The 14,873-nt window shown below is 38.8% G+C and overlaps 1 protein-coding gene across 11 annotated transcripts in view; it reads right to left on the reverse strand.

The window, feature by feature from the left end:
- Positions 1-14,873, reverse strand: part of LCLAT1 (lysocardiolipin acyltransferase 1) — a 195,699-nt gene that overhangs the window by 159,618 nt on the left and 21,208 nt on the right. For 2 of the 11 annotated variants that reach the window (XM_063790002.1, XM_063790005.1), the window contains exon 3: positions 7,331-7,389. The exons of the other annotated variants lie outside the window; for them this stretch is intronic. The gene's annotated coding sequence lies outside the window, so the exon portion shown is untranslated. The remainder of the gene's footprint in view (positions 1-7,330; positions 7,390-14,873) is intronic. 11 annotated transcript variants of the gene reach the window in all.

Below are 14,873 nucleotides of genomic sequence, written 5' to 3' on the forward strand. Positions count from 1 at the left end.
TCCAGTTCAACATTCTCATTTTACTAACAAGAAAATGAAGTTTCTAAAAGGCAAAAAAAAATGCCCCAAATCACTGAACTATTTAGTGGCAAACTGGGGCCTAAAAGTCAGGTCTCCTAATTCCTATTCAGTACTCGTTCCCATTCACTATGCTGCCATAAAATTTAAGGCTTGAGAATAAAGTAGAATTGCCTTGAAAATCCAGTAGGAGTTTTAGTTTTAAATTCAAGTTAAGACAACTGGAAATGGATACGGTAGGTCTAGGCCCTAAACTGGGTCTGGTTTGCAATGTCAGATCTCTTATAGCTCAACCAAAATGTATGAATGTGGGTTTGCTTATGCAGACATTAAAAAAAAATTAAAGATGAGTTTTCATCATCACTAGTAGCATTTGTTGAGCATTCACTATGCCAGACACTTTGCCAGGCCCTTTTGCTTGCAGTGCTTCATTAAATCCTCAGAACAACCCTATGGAGGTAGACACATTATATCCTCACTTTAAAGATAAAGACAGTGAGATCTACTAAGGTTGAATCATATAATCAGAGTTACTAAGCATGGCAGGTTGTATTTTCTAAAGATGGTTATAAAAATACATTTTTTCTTAATAAACTTTTTTACTTTGGAGTAGTTTTAATTTTATTTATTGTATTTTTATAGAGACAGGGTATCCCTATGTTGCCTAAGCTGGTCTTGAACTCCTGGGCTCAAGTGATCCCCCCAACCTCAGCCTCCTGAAGTGCTGGGATTAGAAGTGTGAGCCACTGTGCTTGGCCTAGAGTAGTTTTAAAATTGTGATGATAGGACAGAATTTCCATACACTCTATGCTCAGTTTCCCCTAATATTAATGTCTTATGTTAGTAGATACATTTGTCACAACTAATGAAGCAATATTACATTTGTATTAACTAAAGTCCAAATTTATTTAAATTTGCTTAGTTTTTATCTCACGTTCTTCTGCACCAGGGTTCCATTAGAATACCACATTACATTTAGCCATCATGTCTCCCTTGGCTCCTCTTGGCTATGACAGTTTCTCCGACTTTCCTTGGTTTTGATGATCTAAGATTCTAAAAAGCTGAGACTGGACCCCAAGTGTATCTTACTTCAGAGAGGGTGCTTCTTAACCATACTACTAAATAATTTCCTGTAATCCAAACTGCTTGTCCTTAGGTTTGTTTGGGTTTTGCTTTTTTTTTTTAATAGGGACAGGGTTTCACAATGTTGACCAGGCTGCTCTTAATCGAACTACTAGCCTCAAGCAATACTCCTGCCTCAGCCTCCTAAAGCAGTGGGCCTAAATTGGCAGACATATCACATTTGGAAAGTAGATCCTACAGCAATGCTTTTTCTTCCAGTAACTACATTACTACATAGCATATTCAAAAGAATATATGAATGAGCTGTCATGGCATATAAGACCATGTGGCTCCAAAATATAAGTAACATCATTCTCAGTGACAAGACCAAGGAAGTTATGTGTTAACTTTTTTTTTTAAATAGCCATACATTCTTTCCACACAGTTTTGGAAAGATATATACTAGAGATTTTTAAAAATATTCAAATAATTCCTATCTGCTTTCATTTAATGGCAGGAGTGCTTATAAAATATTATTAGATTTATTATACACATTTTAGGATTAAGTTGTAGCCAGTGCTAATTATAACATGCCTGGAAAAAAATCTAACCTACACTGATTAAAATTCTATTTATAAAGGAAAAATCTAAACCACAGAAACAGTGCTTAGTTTAGAACAAGAACATGTACATAACTGCCAAATGCAATCCCTATTTAGATGTCTGTCTTACTGAACACTGTAATCACAAAAACCAAAATGAATTTCTAAGTGTTTCAAGATGAAATAGTTTTTGCATAACTTTCAAGGCTTGTAATTACTTCCTTGAAAAGGTAAATAATCCAAGTTTCAATTTATTTATAATACTAGTTCTCTAGAAGTTAACAGATTGAATACTCAGCTTTACTATACATGGAAGCCTCCTACAAAATTCAGAATCTCTCAAATTAACAATTAAATGCTAATCAAAGAAAAATTATTGGAAGTCAAAGGCCAATACTAAGTTCCTACAGCCATTTATGGATAATGCAAACCCCTAGGCTTACTGAATGGGTTTTTAAGACTCCTCGAATACTCTGGGGTAGCAAAGTATACATCTAAACTGATTGCCCAGAGAAATGAATCATTAACTACATACACGGTCTCTGCTTCCTCACTTCCCATTCCCTCCTCAATCAACTTCCCTCTTCAGTCAGCTTTCTGCCTCTACCATTCCACAGAAACCACTTTGGCAAAAAAGTCCACTTTCATGTAGCCACATCCAATAGCTACTTCTCTGTCCTCATTTTACTCTACCCTCTTGGCAGCATTCCACACGCACGGCCACTTCCTCCTTGAAATGCTAGCCTCTCTTGGCTTTTGTGACACCACTCTCCAGGTTTTCTTCTGACATCGGTGATCCTTCTCTCCTAGTTGGCTTGGTTGGCTCCCCCTCCTCTACCAGACCTCTAAATGCTGAGGCTTCCTATCACTCAGACATCAGTTGTCTCCTCTCTATCCTTTTCCTCCTCCCTCTTCCTTTGTGCTATCTTTATGCTGATATTACCAAAATATCTCCAACACATTATCTTAGCTGCAGACCCACAGGTTCATCTACTTACCTAACACTTGCGTGTAATCTTACAATGTAAATCCAGTTACATAATTTCCCAGTTTAAAAGCCTTTAACGGCTTTCCATTGAGCCTAGAGTAAAAATCGAATTACCACTCCCCTTCTACCTCCGTGCTAACTAACCTCTTCTGCCAGGTTCTCCAACAGGCCACGTCCCACCTCAAGGCTTAGTGCAAATTGTCCAGGCTACCTTCTCAGACTTTGTTTCACTACCTCTGTTTCTTCCTTTAGGTTTTAGGTGTCAGCTTAATGTCAACTCCTTAAACAAGCTCTAAGGCTGACCACTACTTAAAGCAAATTCCCCTCAATAGTGATTCTGTCTCAGTCCTGAGTGCTTCATTTATGGCTCTCATTACAGCCAGCAGTTGTTTATTCATTTGTCTGTTTCCTTGTTTTCCACCTGTCATTCCCTCTAGAATCTTAGTTCTATAGTTCTGTAGTTGTAAGGACCATATTGATATTGTGCACTATTATATCCTCAGCAAAAAACCCCAGCACACTTTGAAAAAGCTCGAATTTTCCCCGACCCCAGAAACGGTCTCACTTTATTGCCCAGGCTAAAACTGCAATGATGGGATCACACCTCACTGCAGCCTTGAACTCCAGGCCTCAATTGATCCCCTCACCTAGGCCTCCCAAAGAGGTGGAATTACAAGCATGAAGCATCATACCCTGCATGAAAGAGCTCAATTTCTACTTGATGGAGGGCTTAATATAAAAAAGAGAAAAAATCAGATAAATTGATACTGTCATTTTATATTTTTTCCAGGAATTCAAAAGCTAGTATAGGCCAGGCGCAGTGGCTCAAACCTGTAATCCCAGCACTTTGGGAAGCCAAGGCAGGTAGATTACTTGAACTCAGAAGTTGGAGACCAGCCTGGGTAACATGGCAAAACCCCATCTCTACAAAGAAAAAATATAAAAATTAGCCGAGCATGGTGGTGTACACCTGTAGTCCCAGCTGCTCAGGAGGCTGAGGTGGGAGGACAGCTTGAGCTATCCAAGATCGAGCCACTGCACTCCACCCTGGACAACAGAGCAAGACCCTGTCTGGAAAAAAGAAAAAAAGTAAGTGTAACAAATGTTGTTCAGCTGATCAGTCTTTGGCCCTTTTGCTACTTTTATATGGGGTCCTTTTTATTAAACAGAATACTAATACAACAAATATAAAAGTATTAACAGGAAAATAATGTCATTTTACATCCACAATATTTTAAATAGCCTCCAATGTGTTTTCAAAGGTTTATCTCTATGATGTAATGAGATACAGTATAAAAGGATGAAAGTGTTTAACCTGATTGAAATACAGAAGGCAGGGATTATTTCCATTTTAGAGATACAATCACTAAGGCAAAGAGGTCAATGAGTTACCTAAAATCACATGTTCAGTGGTGGAGCTGAGGTCCGAACTCAGTTTTCCTGGCTCCCAATCCAGTCAATCTTTTGTTCCTTTTACTTTTTTCTTTTTTGTGTTTCATTTTGGTACATACTTTCAGCCTTCTTAAAACTGTAGTGTTCAGTAAAATACACAAATCCTAAGTATATGACTTAATAAATTTTTTACAAAGTCAGTATCCAGATCAAGACAGAGTATTGCCTGCAACCCAGAAGCCTCCTTCATGCATGTCCCTTCCCAATAATTAACTACTCCACTGGTAACCACAATTCTGAATTCTATGACCATCAGTAGTCTTACCTGTCTTTTATCTAAATGGAATTAACAAACACATGCACAGCCAAGTGTGGTGGCTCACACCTATAATCTCAGCACTTTGGGAGGCTGAGGCAGAAGGACTGCTTGAGTCCAGCAGTTCTAGACCAGCCTGGGTAACATGGTGAGATCCCACCTCTACAAAAATGGGAGGATAGCTTGAGCAATCCTCCATAGATGGGGATGGCGACATGAGCCTGTAGTCCCAACTACTTGGGAGGCTGAGGCAGGAGGATCACTTGAACCCCAAAGTTGGAAGCTGCAGAGAGCTATGATCACACCACTGTAGTCCAGCCTGGATGACTGAATGAGACCCTGTCCCAAAAAAAACCAAAGAAAAGAAAAAACAAAAAACAAGTACATACTCTACTGCATCTGGCTGCTTTTATTCAACATGTCTGTGAGATTCACCCAAATAAGTAAGTGCCACAATTGTTTCTTCTTGCTCATTGCTGTACGGTATTTCACTGTATAAATATCCCAAAATGTATTTATCTATTCTGTTTGACATCTGTGTATTTTTCAAGTTTGAGCTATATGAATAATGCCATTATGAACATTCTTATTTTGTAGATGAAGAAACAAAGGCCCTAAAAAGGGAAAAAAATACTTAAAGAAACACAGCAATTGGGCAACCCAAGTATATCCAGGAGGCTTGATTCCCCTTTTACAATGTAACACAAGTCAGCAAGTCCATCTGAATCTTAACCTAAAGATCTTAAAAAATCTCGGACAATACAAAACCAAGTCTTAAGCTACAAATACTATGCCAAAGATTACTGTAGTTTCTGGTTATGAAGGTTACTTCATTTGTTTATGAGTGTCTATGTTTGGTTTTTTAAATCTATGTATCTACCTACCTACCTACCTACCTATCTATCTATCTATTTATTTATTTATTGACAGGTTCTCATTCTGTCATCGAGACTGGAGTGCAGTGGCACAATCATGGCTTACTGCTCCTGGGCTCAAGTGATCCTCCCGTCTCAGCCTCCCAAGTACTAGGACTATAGGCACACACCACTACACTCAGCTAAGAAGTAACTTATTTTTATACATATAACTATTCTATAGAGATTTACCTCATCTACAGTCAAATAAAATTTTGTTTCCCAGATTAGAAATGTACCAAATTGGGAATTCTATCAGAATATGAACAGAGAAAACAGTCCCAACTTATGAGCAGGTAGCATTCTAAAACTTTGCATTTAAATCAGCTGTTTGGAATTCAGAATGCATTTTCCCACAAAAATTATGTTATACAAAGTGATCAGGTTTTCAGGTCAGTCTACAAAAGCCAACTTCACAAAAATGTACCTGAAAATAGCACTAATAACAACACAGTCTTTAACCACTATGAATAAATGCTTAACTTCAAATAATGATTTATAAAACTATCTCCTAACACTCCAATCTCGTGTTAACTCATAAACTGTGGGAGGCCCAGTTCCAAATGCTTCTGTAACTGGCTTATGCCTTTTTTTTTTTTTTTAATCCCTCACTAACACTTTTGACTTTACGTTCCCAAATCCTGGGCCACAGAATTCAGACCACAAAATTCCTTAATTCCTAACCCTTAAGTAAATCTTTGAGATTTTTCACTGCTAGAAAAACTTTCAGGGGGGAGAGAGAGAAATTAGAAAAATAGAAGGAAAATCATAAAATTTCAAGAAGTCTTAAAAAGTTGTTCTGTTTTTACCAAAACGGGCACGGAGTCAGGTAGGATTTTTCTAACCTCCTACTTTCATTAAAATATTCTTCCCGAGAGCCCTGCTCAATCTTTCTAGACTTCTTAAAATCCTAGGCTGGCCACCTCTGAGTGTCTCTCCTTTCACTAGGAAAGCCTCCAATTTAATTTCTTCTCACATTCCTTCTCATTACTCAGGGATAGCCTAAATGGAAAGATAAAGTGATATGTTGATAACATCAAGTCTTTAGGTATGCGCAGAAGTGAAATCAGGGAGAGATGACGCCTAAGGGGTGCTCAGGACATTAGGGTCACAATCTGTGACTTAGTTGTATACCAGTTAGAGGCTATATACAGATACTTTGGAGCAAAAAAACCATTTCATAAATGGACACCAAACAAGTTTCCAGAAATGAGAATGACCTACCTTATATATCACAATATAATATTCCTTTCTTCTTTAAGGCTCACATTATCTTTCCAGTAATTAGACCGAAGATGTACTCTATATTTTCTCCATACAACAAGCACTAACCCGAATACACCACAAACAGGTACAATCCAAGGCATCAAAAGGCTAGCTCTAATTTGATGAAATTAATTTACCTACAAATGGAGAAATCGATTTCTATTTAGTCTAGGTGATAAAAACGAAAAGGACAACAGCTATCCTAGCCTTAAAATCCAATAAAGAGGGTGGTAAATGTCTCTGAAAATCAAAAGAAACCTACAAGTCATAAATGCCCTCAAAGGATTCTTAGGCACAGGAATGAGCAGTTGATTCACTAAACATCAAAGAATGGATGCTTTAAAGAAAAAAGGTAAGATTGTGTCATTCTATCAAGTAAGTCTTTAGAGTAAGTAAAATACCTTATGGGCCAAAAATTAAAATGAACTGCAAAACTTATGTACAAATTATTAACTATCACTTCTGTGACTGAAGCTAATAAGAGAATCACACACTTAAGTATGACAATGTAAAGAGGTATCCAAAAGTAATCTGAGCTAGCTTAATACAGACAACTAAATACACCCTCAGAGAGCTGATAGCCTGTAAGCCAGCAGTCCCCAGTCTTTTTGGCACCAGGAACTGGTTTCATAGAAGACAATTTTTCCATGGATGGCAGGGGCAGGGGAAGGGGTGGTTTCAGGATGATTCAAGCACATTACATTTATTGCGTACTTTATTTCCACTATTACTACTACACTGTAATATATAATGAAATAATTATACAACTCACCATAATGGTAGAATCGGCGAGCGTTCTGAGCTTGTTTTCCTGCAACTAGATGGTCCTATCTGGGGATGATAGGAGACAGTGACAGATCATCAGGCATTAGATTCTCCTAAGGAACACGCAACCTAGATCCCCTGCAAGCACAGTTATAGGGCCTGCGTTCCTGTAAGAATCGAACGCAGTGGCGGATTTGAGCAGAGGTGGAAATCAGGAGATAATTCAAGTGATGTAGAGTGGCTGTAAAGACAGATGAAACTTTGATTGCTAGCCTGCCATTCACCTCCTACCCACTATTATTTTACATAAACTGGTCCTGGTTCCAACACTTATTGTGTGACCCTGGGCAAATTATTTAACCTCTCTGGGTCCCAATATCTATACAAATAAATTGGACTAAAAGTGGTAGCTACTTAAAGACTATTGTGAGGATTAAACGACAAAGTAAACTGTCTTCAGCAGCTCCAGGAACAGAGTAAATCTTCAATAAAGGTTAGCTACTTTATTTCATCCTCTTGATGCATTAGTTACTTGAAATCACATCTATGACCTATACTACCTTTGGAACCTTCACAACGCCCCAGGAAAGTGCTTAAGGTCCAGTGAATGTTCAATATTTATTGGCTGACGACTACTGGTTTATATGGAAGCTAGAACCATGAAGCTGAAGAAGACTTTAGAAGTCATCTGGAAAAGTTTCACTCTATTCAAAAATAAGACTCATAGTGGATTATCAAATCTTCGCTTGAACACTTATAGAGAGAGAAACTTGCATCTCAACAAAGCATAAAGGAATAGTTCTAATTATTAGAATGTTCCTTGAGATTTCATTATACTGAAATCTTCTTCTCAAAATCTTGCTTCTCGAAATATTTCTGAAAGTCTGAATTCACTAGAGGGCATCACATATTAGGAGAAACTGTATCAGAAAGAATCACTAAAAGGAAGGAATCATTCAACATTTATTCTGGCTAAAAGAAAAATACTGGGCTGAGTTGTATAAAACAGGCATGCCAATTTAAAAATTATTCTATTTAAACATGCATTAAAATGTTCAGAATGAATTAAAATGAAGATTCTGACAAATTAGGTCAAAAATCATAATAACTGCAAATGTTGTTGTATAGGTCAGTAATCCAGATTATCACAGAGCTGGGACTCTTTCCAACCCCATTATATATCCTCCAATAATTGTATGCAATTTTAATGGTTACATGTTTATTAAAAAAAAGCATACAATACCAGATTACATTTAATACTGCCCCTTGCAGCCAGCCTCCAAGTCACCACCAGCTATCCAAAAAAGACCCAGTGCCAAAAAGAAAATTATAAGTTTCCATAAGACTAGTAAGGGACCATGACTCAATTTTGTAATCCCAGAACTGTGGGAGTCTGAGACAGAAGTATCACTTGAGCCCAGGAGTTCTAGACCAGCCTGGGCAACACAGTGAGACTCTGCCTCTACAAAAAAAAAAATTTATTAACCAGTGGTGGTGGCACATGCTTGTAATCCCAGCTGCTTGGAAGGCTGAGGCAGAATAATCACTTGAGCCCAGGAGTTCAAGGATACAATGAGCTATGATTGTGCCACTGTACTCCAGCCTGGGCAACAGTGAGACCCTGTCTCACACACACAGAAAAAGACTAGCAAGGTAAATCTGAACCTGGATCTGTGTATAACTAACAAATTTAAGGCCAGGTGTGGTGGCTCATGCCTGTAATCCCAGCACTTTGAGAGACCAAGGTGGGAGAATTGCTTGAGCCTAGGAGTTCCAGACCAGCCTAGGCAACAAAATGAGACCTCATCTCTACAAAAAATTTTTTAAAAATTAGCCATGTGTGGTGGTGCACACCTGTGGTCCCAACTACACAGGAGGCTGTGCCAGGAGGATCACTTGAGCCCAGGAGGTCAAGGCTACTGTGAGCTGAGATTGTGCCACTGCACTCCAGCCTGGGTGACAGAGTGAGGCCCTATTTAGAAAAAAAAAAAAAAAAAAGTTAGATTTTTTAAAACCAAATCATTAAAACTGTTCATTCATTAACCAGGTAATGGCACAATTTTAAAAGCTCATCATGCTCAAAGAGGATCCAGAACTGTACTCAAATACCTGTGGCACACGCCTGTATTCCCAGCTACTCAGAAGGCTAAGGCAAGAGGATCAAGGAGTTCAAGCCCAGCTTGGGCAACATAGCAAGTCCCTGTCTCTTAAATTTAAAAAAAATCTTTTAACCCCCACTCACTGCAATTCGAGGTAATATGTAGAGAAAAATCTGATGGAAAACTAGGCATGATTTATAGCACACCTCTACACTTTATCAGATTCTGTTTGATGGGAGCTATTTTACAACACTGTATAGACTATGGGTTAACTGAGGGACATGTAAATTCTATCCCGTCAGGGAGCAGGTTCAGTTGTCCTCCTGAGCTTCTCCCCAGCTCCCTCTCCGAAACAAACCAGTTTTGTCTCCACTTGGGTCCATTTCAACATTTCTTTACTCCATATAAATTTGTGGGTTATTTTACTTTTCCATTGAACCAGGTATAACATTTGCCTTCTTCCCTGATTATGAGTTTTTCTTTAACACATGTATTTTCATAGCTGCATAAGTCATTATATTATCTTTAACACATTATACAGTTTTCTTATTATTGGTAAGATGTTGTTTGATACTCAGATACCAACACAAAAACAATCCAAACAGCGAATTGGACTGGAAAGGTCCACTGCCCATGTAAACTAATAAACAAGCCTTTGGGTTTTGAAAATCAATCCCTTATAAATTTCACTGGTATAAATTAGCACTGCATAAAACTAGGAAACCAGGTTTCAGAACCTTCAGAGCCAATATTCAGACTGCAGATAATGGTGAAGACATGAACTCTAGCAACCACAACCTGTGGCCCACTCATCTTCATTCCCTGTAAACAGTTAAAACAACTGAGGAAAATGGTCAATCCAATAGCACAATTTGTTTCAGATGATTTTAAAAAATAATTTTGGTAGACTCTGCTCCCTAAAACACATCCATGTTCATCTATCCATCCACAGAAGTAGGTTAATTTTTATGTCACTGAAGAAATCAACACAAAAAGTCTTTGTTTAGGTTCATAAATTATCACGATTATAAGGAATTATAGAATAAATAAAGGGATGAAAAAACATGTTGATAACCAAATTAAAGAGGATGTTCCAGATGCGGGTGACCCAAATCAGGAGAATCAGGTGGCTTTTAAGCCTACCAGGTTCTCTTCCGTCTACCTGCTCTCCTTATCCCAAGGACACTAACTTAAGAGAAAGATCGTAACAGATTCAGATTCCTTTTACTATAAGAAGCATACAACCCGCCCTCCTTGTTCAGAACTTTATATATATGTATACACACATACATATATATGTCTTCATAATAGCATATGCAACTGTCATATGGTAGTTATATATGTAATATAGACACATATAATTGTCTAACATATGTAACTGTCATACATATATAATTTTCCTATACACATAATGAATTAATCAGAAACATTCACTCCAGACAAACTATTTTCCAAGATGGAAATCTCTCTCCTGACTGGTGAGGCCATGGATATATGGTACCCAAATATCAACTATATTCAGAGACAACAAATCATTTTTTTTTCAACTCCAAGGAAGACAGAAAGGCATAATTATGATTTAATGCAAAAATAGTTGCAACACACTATCCACAGCCAATCTTTTTTCTTCTTCATCACTGTGACTTAAAAGTTTCATCTAATGCATTAGCTAGACATGGCACAAAATGTTCCATTACAAGGTATTGTGGGGGGCAGGTAGGAGGGACTGGCAAGACTTGTGGAGACAAAATATTCTAACAGAACCTGGGTTTCTTCCTAAAGATATTTAGGAAAACTGAAAATTCCTGAAATTACCTGGAAAGGTAATCACCTCCTGACTCCCTGCAAAAAAATATTTTTAAGATCTGGCCTACCATAAACATTTTGCATAAAACCTATCTGAATGTCATTAAAATGACTACAAAAAGACAACAGAACACTTTACCAAATGCAAGAATAATGTGCATTCTGACACTAAGGGCACTTCCACTTTTATAAGAAAAGAAAAAGTTTCCATTTGTCTGAGCAACTTCTGATGCAACATTAGTAATTACAGTCCTTTCCTCCAGTGTAGGCCTCATAAACAAAAACTGGTTGATGTTTATAAACATTTGTCTCAAATCAAGAAAGAAATTAACACAAAATAAAACATTAAAAGGCTTAATCTGGGCAAATTTTCCAGTTTTACAAGCCAGTGACAAAAAGTAAAGCCTTAGAAGGGGCTTAATTATCAACTCCAACAGTTTAGAGAGTAAAATCAAATAAACAAGTGGAATCTTCTATTCAGTGAGTTCTGAAAGTCTTGTCTCCCTTTAACTCCTTTTCCATAAATGCTTTCTGTATATTCTTGCCCATGTAAGCCCTAAGGACAAAAATTACAACCATGTGGATGTTTCTTCTGTTCTCAATTTTGAGACTATGTCCCATAAACTAGCAAAAATTTTAAATTAGCTTCTTTAAAGTTTTCCAGTTAACTCCACTCAGAAGAATGTTAAAGATTTAAAAGAAAAGGGCACTATGAAAAACCCACAGCAATGGTTCATGACAATGATGTTCATATTTCACACTCAGGGATAAAGTGACTACAAGCTTTCCCCCTAAAATCAGGAATAAGACAAGTATGATTGCTTTCACCATTGTTATTCATCATTGTACTAGAATTTCTAGTGAGAACAATTAGGCAAGAAAAATAAATAAAATTCATCCAAATCAGAAGGAAGAATCTGCACATGACATGATCCTATGTATAGAAAATCCCTAGGAACCCACAAAAATACTACTAGAGCTAATAAATTCAGCAAAGTTGAAGGGTACGAGATCAACACACAAAAATCAACTATGTTTCTATACACCAGCAATAAACAAACCGAAAGGAAAATTAGTAATTCCATTTACAATAACATCAAAAGAATAAACCTAGGAATAAATTTAACCAAGGAGGTAAAAGACACTTTGAAAACCACAAAACATTAACAAATTAAGGAAAATCTAATATATGGAAGGATATACCAGGTTTAGGGATTAAAAGACAATACTGGCCAGGCACAGTGGCTCACGCCTGTGATCCCAGCACTTTGGGAGGCTGAGGCGGGTGGATCACTTGAGGTCAGGAGTTCAAGACCAGCCTGGGCAACATGGCGAAACCCTGTCTCTACTAAAAATACAAAAACTAGTCAGGCGTGGTGGCACACACCTGTAGTTCCAGCTACTCAGGAGGCTGAGGCAGAAGAATCGCTTGAACCCGGGAGGCGGAGGTTGCAGTGAGCTGAGATCACACCACTGCACTCCAGCCTGGGCAACACTGTAAGACTCTGTCTTAGAAAATAAATAAATAGGCCGGGTGCAGTGGCTCATGCCAGTAATCCCAGCACTTTGGGAGGCCAAGGCAGGTGGATCACAAGTTCAGGAGTTCAAGATCAGCATGGCCAAAATGGTGAAACTCCGTCTCTACTAAAAATACAAAAAATTAGCCAGGCGTGGTGGTGGGCGCCTGTAATCCCAGCTACTCGGGAGGCTGAGGCAGAGAATTGCTTGAATCCGGGAGGCAGAGGTTGCAGTGAGCCAAGATCGCACCACTGCACTCCAGCCTGGGCAACAGAGCAAAACTCTGTCTCAAAAAAAAAAAGAATGAATAAATAAATAAAATGAAAATAAATAAATAAAAGACAATACTGTTAACATGGCAATACTACTCAAAGCAATCTACAGATTCAATTCAATCTCTATCAAAATTCCAGTAACTTTTGCAGAAATGGAAAAGCCAATCACCAAATATGAATGGAATTGCAAGTGGTTCCAAGCAGCCAAAACAACACTGAAAAAGAACAAAGTTGGAGGACTCACGCTTCCTAATTTCAAAACTTACTAAGAGGCTACAGTAATCAAAACAATGTGGTACTGAAACTGCCTTTGCAAAATTATAACAGTGAGAAAACCCTAACGTAGCTGACTCCATCTTGCTTCTAACCTCATAAGCTGTCTCTGCTCATTCCTGCACATAGGCCAAGCCAACTATGGGAGGAATTTAGTTTATATTTTAACTTTAAAGCAAATATGATAATAGTCCTTTCCCAAAACTGAACCCCTCCTTGTTTAGAGACCAAAACCATCTTTGTAAAAAATAATAAAAGGACACAAGGTCAGAATTACATAGGAGCCTGAATTCTGCTAAGACTTAAGCATAGTTAAATAATAACAAGGGACTATTTTCTAACTTGTCTTTTTTGTAATTACTTACTAGACAAGAGTCACTAGCCAGTGGTCATAAGACTTGTAACTTCCCCGATTACCCCAATAGATTACCTCATTATTGTAAAACCCAAGGCTGGGCCGGGCGCGGTGGCTCACGCCTGTAATCCCAGCACTTTGGGAGGCCGAGGCGGGCGGATCACGAGGTCAGGAGATTGAGACCATCCTGGCTAACACGGTGAAACCCCGTCTCTACTAAAAATACAAAAAATTAGCCGGGCGTGGTAGCGGGCGCCTGTAGTCCCAGCTACTCGGGAGGCTGAGGCAGGAGAATGGCGTGAACCCGGGAGGCGGAGCTTGCAGTGAGCCGAGATCGCGCCACTGCACTCCAGCCTGGGCGACAGAGCGAGACTCCGTCTCAAAAAAAAAAAAAAAACCCAAGGCTGATTCTTGAGGTATTTTTCAGACCTCGTGTTCTGGTGGACCAACTGATGCCACCTGGGTTACTCGTACCATGAAATTGACTCAACTGGCCCTGTAACCCCCACCCGAAACTGACTCGACACACAAGACCATTTTGACACTCGTGTGATTTCATTCCTGACCCAACCAATCAGATGCAGATTCTTGCTGGGCGTGGTGACTCATGCCTGTAATCCCAGCACTTTGGGAGGCTGAGGCGGGTGGATCACTTGAGGCCAGAAGTTTGAGTTGGCCAACATAGCGAAACGCCGTCTCTACTAAAAAATACAAAAATTAGGGCCGAGTGCAGTGGCTCATGCACGTAATCTCAGCACTTTGGGAGGCCGAAGCAGGTGGATCATGAGGTCAGGAGATCGAGACCATCCTGGCTCTCTACTAAAAATACAAAAAATTAGCTGGGCACGGGTGGCACGTACCTGTAGTCCCAGCCGGGTGTGGTGGTGGGCACCTGCAGTCCCAGCTACTCGGCAGACTGAGGCAGAAGAATCGCTTGAACCCCAGAGGCGGAGGTTGTAGTGAGTCCAGATCACACCACTGCACTCCACCCTGGGTGACAAAGCTAGACTCCGTCTCAAAAAAAAAAAAAAAAAAAAAAAAAAAAAAAGAAGAGACCTGTAGCCCAATTAATTGAGAGTCCAGAATTATGACCATACATCTATAGCCAACTGATTTTCAACGAGGGTGCAAAGACCATTCAATGGAGAGAGAACAATATCTGTAACAAATGATACTACTGGATAGCTACATGCAAAAGAATGAAGGTGTCCTCAAACTCATTCA

This window comes from Pan troglodytes, chromosome 12 (assembly GCF_028858775.2).
Source record: "Pan troglodytes isolate AG18354 chromosome 12, NHGRI_mPanTro3-v2.0_pri, whole genome shotgun sequence".
Lineage (NCBI taxonomy): Eukaryota > Metazoa > Chordata > Mammalia > Primates > Hominidae > Pan > Pan troglodytes.